The following is a 7,500-nucleotide window of genomic DNA, read 5'->3' as shown; positions in this document are numbered from 1 at the left end:
TGTTGTCCTGGAGGAGTGAGTGGAGCTCACAGGCCCACAGACAGATGGGTGTGTGAGCATACGCTCCCTGCCTCTCCTACATCTCCCTGCCTCTCCTACATCTCCCTGCCTCTCCATCTCCCTGCCTCTCCTCTATCTCCCTGCCTCTCCATCTCCCTGCCTCTCCATCTCCCTGCCTCTCCATCTCCCTGCCTCTCCTCCATCTCCCTGCCTCTCCATCTACCTGCCTCTTCTCCATCTACCTGCCTCTCCATCTACCTGCCTCTCCATCTCCCTGCCTCTCCATCTCCCTGCCTCTCCATCTCCCTGCCTCTCTTCCATCTCCCTGCCTCTCCATCTCCCTGCCTCTTCTCCATCTACCTGCCTCTCCTCCATCTTCCTGCCTCTCCATCTCCCTGCCTCTCCTCCATCTACCTGCCTCTCCATCTCCCTGCCTCTCGTCCATCTCCCTGCCTCTCCATCTCCCTGCTTCTCCATCTACCTGCCTCTCCATCTACCTGCCTCTCCATCTACCTGCCTCTCCATCTCCCTGCCTCTCCATCTCCCTGCCTCTCCTCCATCTCCCTGCCTCTCTTCCATCTCCCTGCCTCTCCATCTCCCTGCCTCTTCTCCATCTACCTGCCTCTCCTCCATCTCCCTGCCTCTCCATCTACCTGCCTCTTCTCCATCTACCTGCCTCTCCATCTACCTGCCTCTCCATCTCCCTGCCTCTCCATCTCCCTGCCTCTCCTCCATCTCCCTGCCTCTCTTCCATCTCCCTGCCTCTCCATCTCCCTGCCTCTTCTCCATCTACCTGCCTCTCCTCCATCTTCCTGCCTCTCCATCTCCCTGCCTCTCCTCCATCTACCTGCCTCTCCATCTCCCTGCCTCTCGTCCATCTCCCTGCCTCTCCATCTCCCTGCCTCTTCTCCATCTACCTGCCTCTCCATCTACCTGCCTCTCCATCTCCCTGCCTCTCCATCTCCCTGCCTCTCCTCCATCTCCCTGCCTCTCTTCCATCTCCCTGCCTCTCCATCTCCCTGCCTCTTCTCCATCTACCTGCCTCTCCTCCATCTCCCTGCCTCTCCATCTCCCTGCCTCTCCTCCATCTCCCTGCCTCTCCATCTCCCTGCCTCTTCTCCATCTACCTGCCTCTCCATCTACCTGCCTCTCCATCTCCCTGCCTCTCCATCTCCCTGCCTCTCCTCCATCTCCCTGCCTCTCCTCCATCTCCCTGCCTCTCCTCCATCTCCCTGCCTCTCCCTGCCATGTCGTTTTCACAGGTACCGTTCACAGGTACTTCCAGACTCACTTCCTTCCAGGCACTAAGGGCTGGATCAGGAGCAGGGTTCCCAGGGGTGGGGAGGCTGGGCTGGTGGGCCTGTCCTGGGCCTGGCTGGGCTGGGCTGGGGGGGTCCTGGGCCTGGCTGGGCAGCCCTGTGGGTGGTCCTGGGACTGGCTGGGCAGCCCTGTGGGTGGTCCTGGGCCTGGCTGGGCAGCCCTGTGGGGGGTCCTGGGCCTGGCTGGGCAGACCTGTGGGGGGTCCTGGGCCTGGCTGGGCAGACCTGTGGGTGGTCCTAGGCCTGGCTGGGCAGACCTGTGGGGGGTCCTGGGCCTGGCTGGGCAGACCTGTGGGGGGTCCTGGGCCTGGCTGGGCAGACCTGTGGGGGGTCCTGGGCCTGGCTGGGCTGGGCTGGGGGGGAGTCACAGCCTTTCAAACACACTCATACCAGCAGACCGTTGAAGGGGCCTGCCCAGGCCGTTGTAAGAACCATGTCAGACTCAGCAGGGGGGATGGACAGAACGATAACATTGCTCTTTAAGCAGCCTGTCTGTCACCCGGCAACCTGACTCCCGTTTCCCCATCCCCCCCCCCCCCCCCCCCCCCCCCCCGCTGTCACGGTAACCATCAACAGTGCATCCGCACATCGACGAGCGACCCGGGACATAATAACCACCCCCCCTTGCCCCCCCACCAAGTCCCCGTCCGCTGATTTCACACACCGACGCATCGCTCCACGATCAATAATTGATCTGTGGGCATCCGCCAGACTAGTTGGAACTGTGCAGCACGCGGGGGCGAGAGACAGAGAGAGAGAGAGACAGAGAGAGACAGAGAGAGAGAGACAGAGAGAGACAGAGAGAGAGAGACACACAGAGAGACAGAGAGAGAGAGAGACACACAGAGAGACACACACAGCGACACACACAGAGACACACAGAGACACACAGAGACACACAGAGAGACACACAGAGAGACACACAGAGACACAGAGAGACACAGAGAGACACACAGAGAGACACACAGAGAGACACACAGAGAGACACACAGAGAGACACACAGAGACACACAGAGAGACACACAGAGACACACAGAGACACACAGTGACACACAGAGAGACACACAGTGACACACAGAGAGACACACAGAGAGACACACAGAGAGACACACAGAGACACACAGAGACACAGAGAGACACACAGAGAGACACACAGAGAGACACACAGAGAGACACACAGAGAGACACACAGAGAGACACACAGAGAGACACACAGAGAGACACACAGAGAGACACACAGAGAGACACACAGAGAGACACACAGAGACACAGAGAGAGACACACTGGGTTCCTGGGTCGGGCTGGGATGGAGGGTTATGTGGGTAGGCTCTATACAACTGTTGTCACTTTAATATTGAAGAGACTGCGTGGTCGCGGGTGACAGCAGGAGTAGACATGCATTAGTAATGCTCTCCTACTTCACGAGGACGCAGGCTCATTCACTATGCAGCGCTCTGGACCCTCACCAGCCCCCGGAACAAGGAGGAACACACACACGTCCACACGCATGCAAGCACACACACACCCGTGTATACACACACATGCAGATGACCAAACACACAAAAGCTGGTGCGCAGGCTCCCTGAATGTAGTGAATGTTCTGACAGTGCCGTGTGTGTGTGTGTGTGTGTGTGTGTGTAGGTGGCCTGCATGCAGCTCATCAACGCCCTGGTCACCTCCCCTGATGAGCTGGACTTCAGGCTGCACATCAGGAACGAGTTCATGCGCTGCGGCCTCAAAGAAATACTGCCGGTAAGCACACACACTAACACACTGACCATACACACCTACTGACCCCCACACACACGCACACCTACACGCGCTCTGACACACCTGTACGTACTCACCACACACACACACACATACACACTTCTCTTGCCTGGCTGTGTATTAATATTTAAATGAGTTGTCCGCTGGAGTGAAATACGCCGCTGAATAACTGATCAGACCCGGAGGAGAGGTCGCCGTCTGGAGCCACGCCCGCCCTGCCACAGCCAATCAGCTGTTCCCTGACTGTTGCTGCCGCCGGCACTCTGCGTTTAAACCTATCCATCACGAGGGAGGGAGGGAGGGAGGCTTCAAAACAAACAAATAAACTAACAAGCAAACTAAACAAGTCAGGTTGGTGTGCTGAAGGGGCGACTGGCTGTGTAGTGAAAGTCTTTGTTCTGGGTGAGCTGGGAGAGGAAACTGGACAGGCTCGCTCTATGATTTACTGCTCTGGAGAAGCAGACTGATCTTATCGCTCTCCTACCCACCCCCCCCAACCTACTTCTCTCTATATACATATTTATCCCTCACTGTCTGCATATATATTATTTCCATATCTACCACCATCTCTCCCTCCCCTCTATCCCCCTCCTCTCTCTCTCTGCCTCTTGTCTCTCCCTCTCTGTCTCTGTGCAGAGCTTGTCAGTCACCAGGAGCGAGGCCCTGGACATCCAGCTGAAGGTGTTTGAGGAGCACAAGGAGGAGGACCTGCTGGAGTTCTCCCACCGGCTGGAGGACATCCGAGCAGAGATGGAGTATCCTTATCACTCACTCCACCGCTTGCTTTCCACCTCCCTCCCTCCCTCCCTCCCTCTCTCCCTCCCTCCCTCTCTCCCTCCCTCCCTCCCTCCCTCCCTCCCTCCCTCCCTCCCTCCCTCCCTCCCTCCCTCCCTCCCTCCCTCCCTCCCTCCCTCCCTCCCTCCCTCCCTCCCTCCCTCCCTCCCTCCCTCCCTCCCTCCCTCCCTCCCTCCCTCCCTCCCTCCCTCCCTCTCTCCCTCCCTCTCTCCCTCCCTCTCTCCCTCCCTCCGTCCGTCCCTCTGTCCGTCCCTCCGTCCGTCCCTCTGTCCGTCCCTCCGTCCGTCCCCGTCACCCCTGACCCAGGGACACCCCCTGGGCCTGTGACCAGGTGGATGCAGTTTGAGCAGCATCACCAGCAGCAGACTGGGTCCTGCTCTTGTGGGCCGGCTGCTGTTCACGCAAGAGGCTAACCTGCCCTCACCTCCTGGGGTGATTCACACAACAGCCTGCTGTGTCTGGGCCTCACAGCCTCACAGCCTCACAGTCTCTCCCTCCAGTGTTCCTAGGATCCATGATGAGCTGAGATCACAGGGTCCATCTACCCACCCACCCTTCCACCCCTCCACCCCTCCAACGCTCCACTGTGTAACCCTCTCTGTGATTTATTCTCAATGACAGATGCCACTTGTCCCTCCATCTCATTAGGTCTCTCTTTAGTGTCCTCCCATTCTCTTGTGTACTTAGACTGAGTGTGTGTGTGTGTGTACTCTCCTTAACAACACTGCAGTGATGTGTGTGACGTGTTCAACGTGGTTCACAGCCTGGTCAAGGACAGCCCGGCCGAAACCTACTTCCTGTCCATCCTGCAACACCTCATGTTGATACGCAATGACTACTTTGTTAGGTAAGACCCCCACACACACACACAAACACACACTCATACATCCTTTATACTGAGTACTATTACCAAGCGCATGAGGGTCATCAAATGTGGACATAGTTCACACTCTTGGGCTCGTACTCAAACACACACATGCGCGCGCAAACAGCTCAATGACTTCGGCCCACAAAGAGAATGCAGCAGCTTTCATCTGGCATCCCTGTGAAGGCTCCAGCGCTCCAGCTTCATCCCTCCTCTAATGGTGCTTTTCAAAAGGCCTTTTTATGTGGAGCTCAGACGCACAGTTGGAGAGGAGATAAACCTGGGCTTGATCAAAAGATCAGCTTCCTAACTGAGGAATATGGCTCCTATCGTCCTGTGCACAGCCGCTCCTCGCACGCCCGCCCCCTCGCCCCCTTCCTCTCCCCCTTCCTCTTCTGTCTGACGCGCCTTGTAATTAGAGTGAGAACATAGGGTTCATTTACCCCCGCCCTGCCAGAGTCATTACCCCGCCGTTCGGCGTGTCGCCCTGCGCTTGTTCAATTACGTTGCTTTAGCGACCGTCGCCGTGCCTACTCCTTGTACCCGCCTTCCGCTTCTTCCTCTTTGATTCTGGTCGTACCGGCGGGTGCCTGTGTCATCATTGTTCTATAAATAGACGGATCGTCTGCATTGAGCAGTGGAGCGGGCTGCCGCCACTCTGAGGAGGCAGCTGCATGTGCACGTTCACACCAGACTGCAGCTCTGACTCCACCAGTCTGAGCTCTCCTTCTGGGGTACTTCTGACCAGTCTGAGCTCTTCTTCTGTGGAACTTCTGACCAGTCTGCACCAGTCTGAGCTCTTCTTCTTTGGTACTTTTGACCTGTCTGCATGAGTCTGAGCTCTTCTTCTGGGGTACTTCTGACCAGTCTGAACTCTTATTCTGTGGTACTTCTGACTCCCCCAGTCTGAGCTGTAACTCCTCCTCTATTTGATTGACAGCAAGGGAGAGGTAAAGAGAGAGAGGGGGAAAACAGGGGAGAGAGTGAGGGAACAACATAGAGAGACGCACAGGTGTGTGTGTGTGTGTGTGAGGGCAGTGGGGCTGGTCCCAGGCAGACAGGCCAGAGAGAGGCTGTCAGGTGTGAGGACATCTTGCCCTCTCAGATTAAGTGGACGGTGTTCCCTATTGATTCTGTCTGAGAGCCATAAATTGTTCTAGAGAGCTCCGAGCCACGGACCTCTGCTGTTAAACTCTCATCTGGAGTCAAGGTTTCCGCACCCTGGCCTTGCCCGGCGACGGAGCGCAGCCTATGATTGGTCAGCGCTAAGAAGGTTGTGTGTTGCTGGCAATGCTGTATTGACAGTGAGGTGGGTGGTTGGATAGCCTGTGTTGGAAGGTGTGTTCCTGGTAATACTGTACTGACAGTCAGTGTCACAGAAGGACTGTGATTGACTGGTACAGAGTGAGGTTTTATTGCTGCTGAGGTGTGTGTGTGTGTGTGTGTACACATCCGTGGTGAGAGCTTATCCAGCTTTCAACTTACCAAGCATTTTACCTGTCACACACACACACACACACACACAGCAGACTCCATCTTGCCTCCGTCTGTGTTTTGTACTAAATGAGGATTAGAAGTGCAGTGTTTGAACAGAGGGGGGGCCGTGATAGACTGCAGGATTAATTACCTGCTGAGTTTAACGTGTCTACAATCACTGTCTCTCTTTCACTGTCTCTCTTCCCTTCCTCTCTCTCTCTTTCTCCCCATCTCCCTCTCTTCCCGTGTATGTCTCTCTTCCTCTCCCCCCCCCCCCTCCCCCAGACCTCAGTATTACAGGATCATAGAGGAGTGTGTGTCTCAGATCGTCCTCCATCGCAGCGGGACAGACCCAGACTTCAGCTACCGCAAACGCCTCGACGTCGACTTCAGCCACCTGCTAGGCAAGCACGCGCTCACAGATATGCATATTCACACAGACACACATACACGTATACACACACACACAAATATATATATATATATATATATATATATATATATATATATATATATATATATATATATATATATATATATATATATATATATATATATATATATATATATATACAGTACATATATACACACACTTGCACTGCACATACTGTATATGCACAGATACACGCACACACACTCACTCACTCTCCTCTCTGGATCATGTCTCTGGATCCTCTCTCTGGATCCTCTCTCTGGATCATGTCTCTGGATCATGTCTCTGGATCCTCTCTCTGGATCATGTCTCTGGATCCTCTCTCTGGATCATGTCTCTGGATCCTCTCTCTGGATCCTCTCTCTGGATCCTCTCTCTGGATCCTCTCTCTGGATCCTCTCTCTGGATCATGTCTCCATCCGTTCTGCTTCCAGAGGTGTGTGTGGACAAGACACGCCTGGACGAGTACGAGCAGAGAGCCTCAGATTGGGCACAGAAGGTACACACACACTCATACACGCGCACACACACTCATACACGCGCACACACACACTCATACACGCGCACACACACACTCATACACGCGCACACACACACTCATACACGCGCACACACACACTAACACACACACACTCATACACACGCACACACACTCATACACACGCTCATACACATGCTCATACGTGTGTGTATGTGTGTGTGCGCAGTTTGAGGAGGAGTTTCTAGCCAGACAGGAGACTCAGGCTCGGCTGGTAAAGAGCGAGGAGAAGATTGCTGAGCTACAAGTTGAACTCCAGGCCTTCAGATCCCAGGTACACACACACACACATCCCGCCTTCACT

The 7,500-nt window shown here is 55.1% G+C and overlaps 1 pseudogene across 1 annotated transcript in view; it reads left to right on the top strand.

The window, feature by feature from the left end:
• The window catches only part of LOC146260737 (protein diaphanous homolog 3-like), an 89,411-nt pseudogene that overhangs the window by 66,467 nt on the left and 15,444 nt on the right, over nucleotides 1-7,500 (top strand). Inside the window, exons 10-15 of the transcript XR_014724815.1 lie at nucleotides 2,961-3,071; nucleotides 3,726-3,844; nucleotides 4,615-4,731; nucleotides 6,511-6,629; nucleotides 7,093-7,157; nucleotides 7,366-7,470. The product of XR_014724815.1 is annotated as a protein diaphanous homolog 3-like (transcript). The remainder of the gene's footprint in view (nucleotides 1-2,960; nucleotides 3,072-3,725; nucleotides 3,845-4,614; nucleotides 4,732-6,510; nucleotides 6,630-7,092; nucleotides 7,158-7,365; nucleotides 7,471-7,500) is intronic.

Source organism: Hypomesus nipponensis, chromosome 12, assembly GCF_054491055.1.
Source record: "Hypomesus nipponensis isolate SF chromosome 12, ASM5449105v1, whole genome shotgun sequence".
NCBI lineage: Eukaryota > Metazoa > Chordata > Actinopteri > Osmeriformes > Osmeridae > Hypomesus > Hypomesus nipponensis.
Note: the sequence above shows the minus strand (reverse complement) of the source record. Positions and strands in the feature narration are given on the sequence as shown.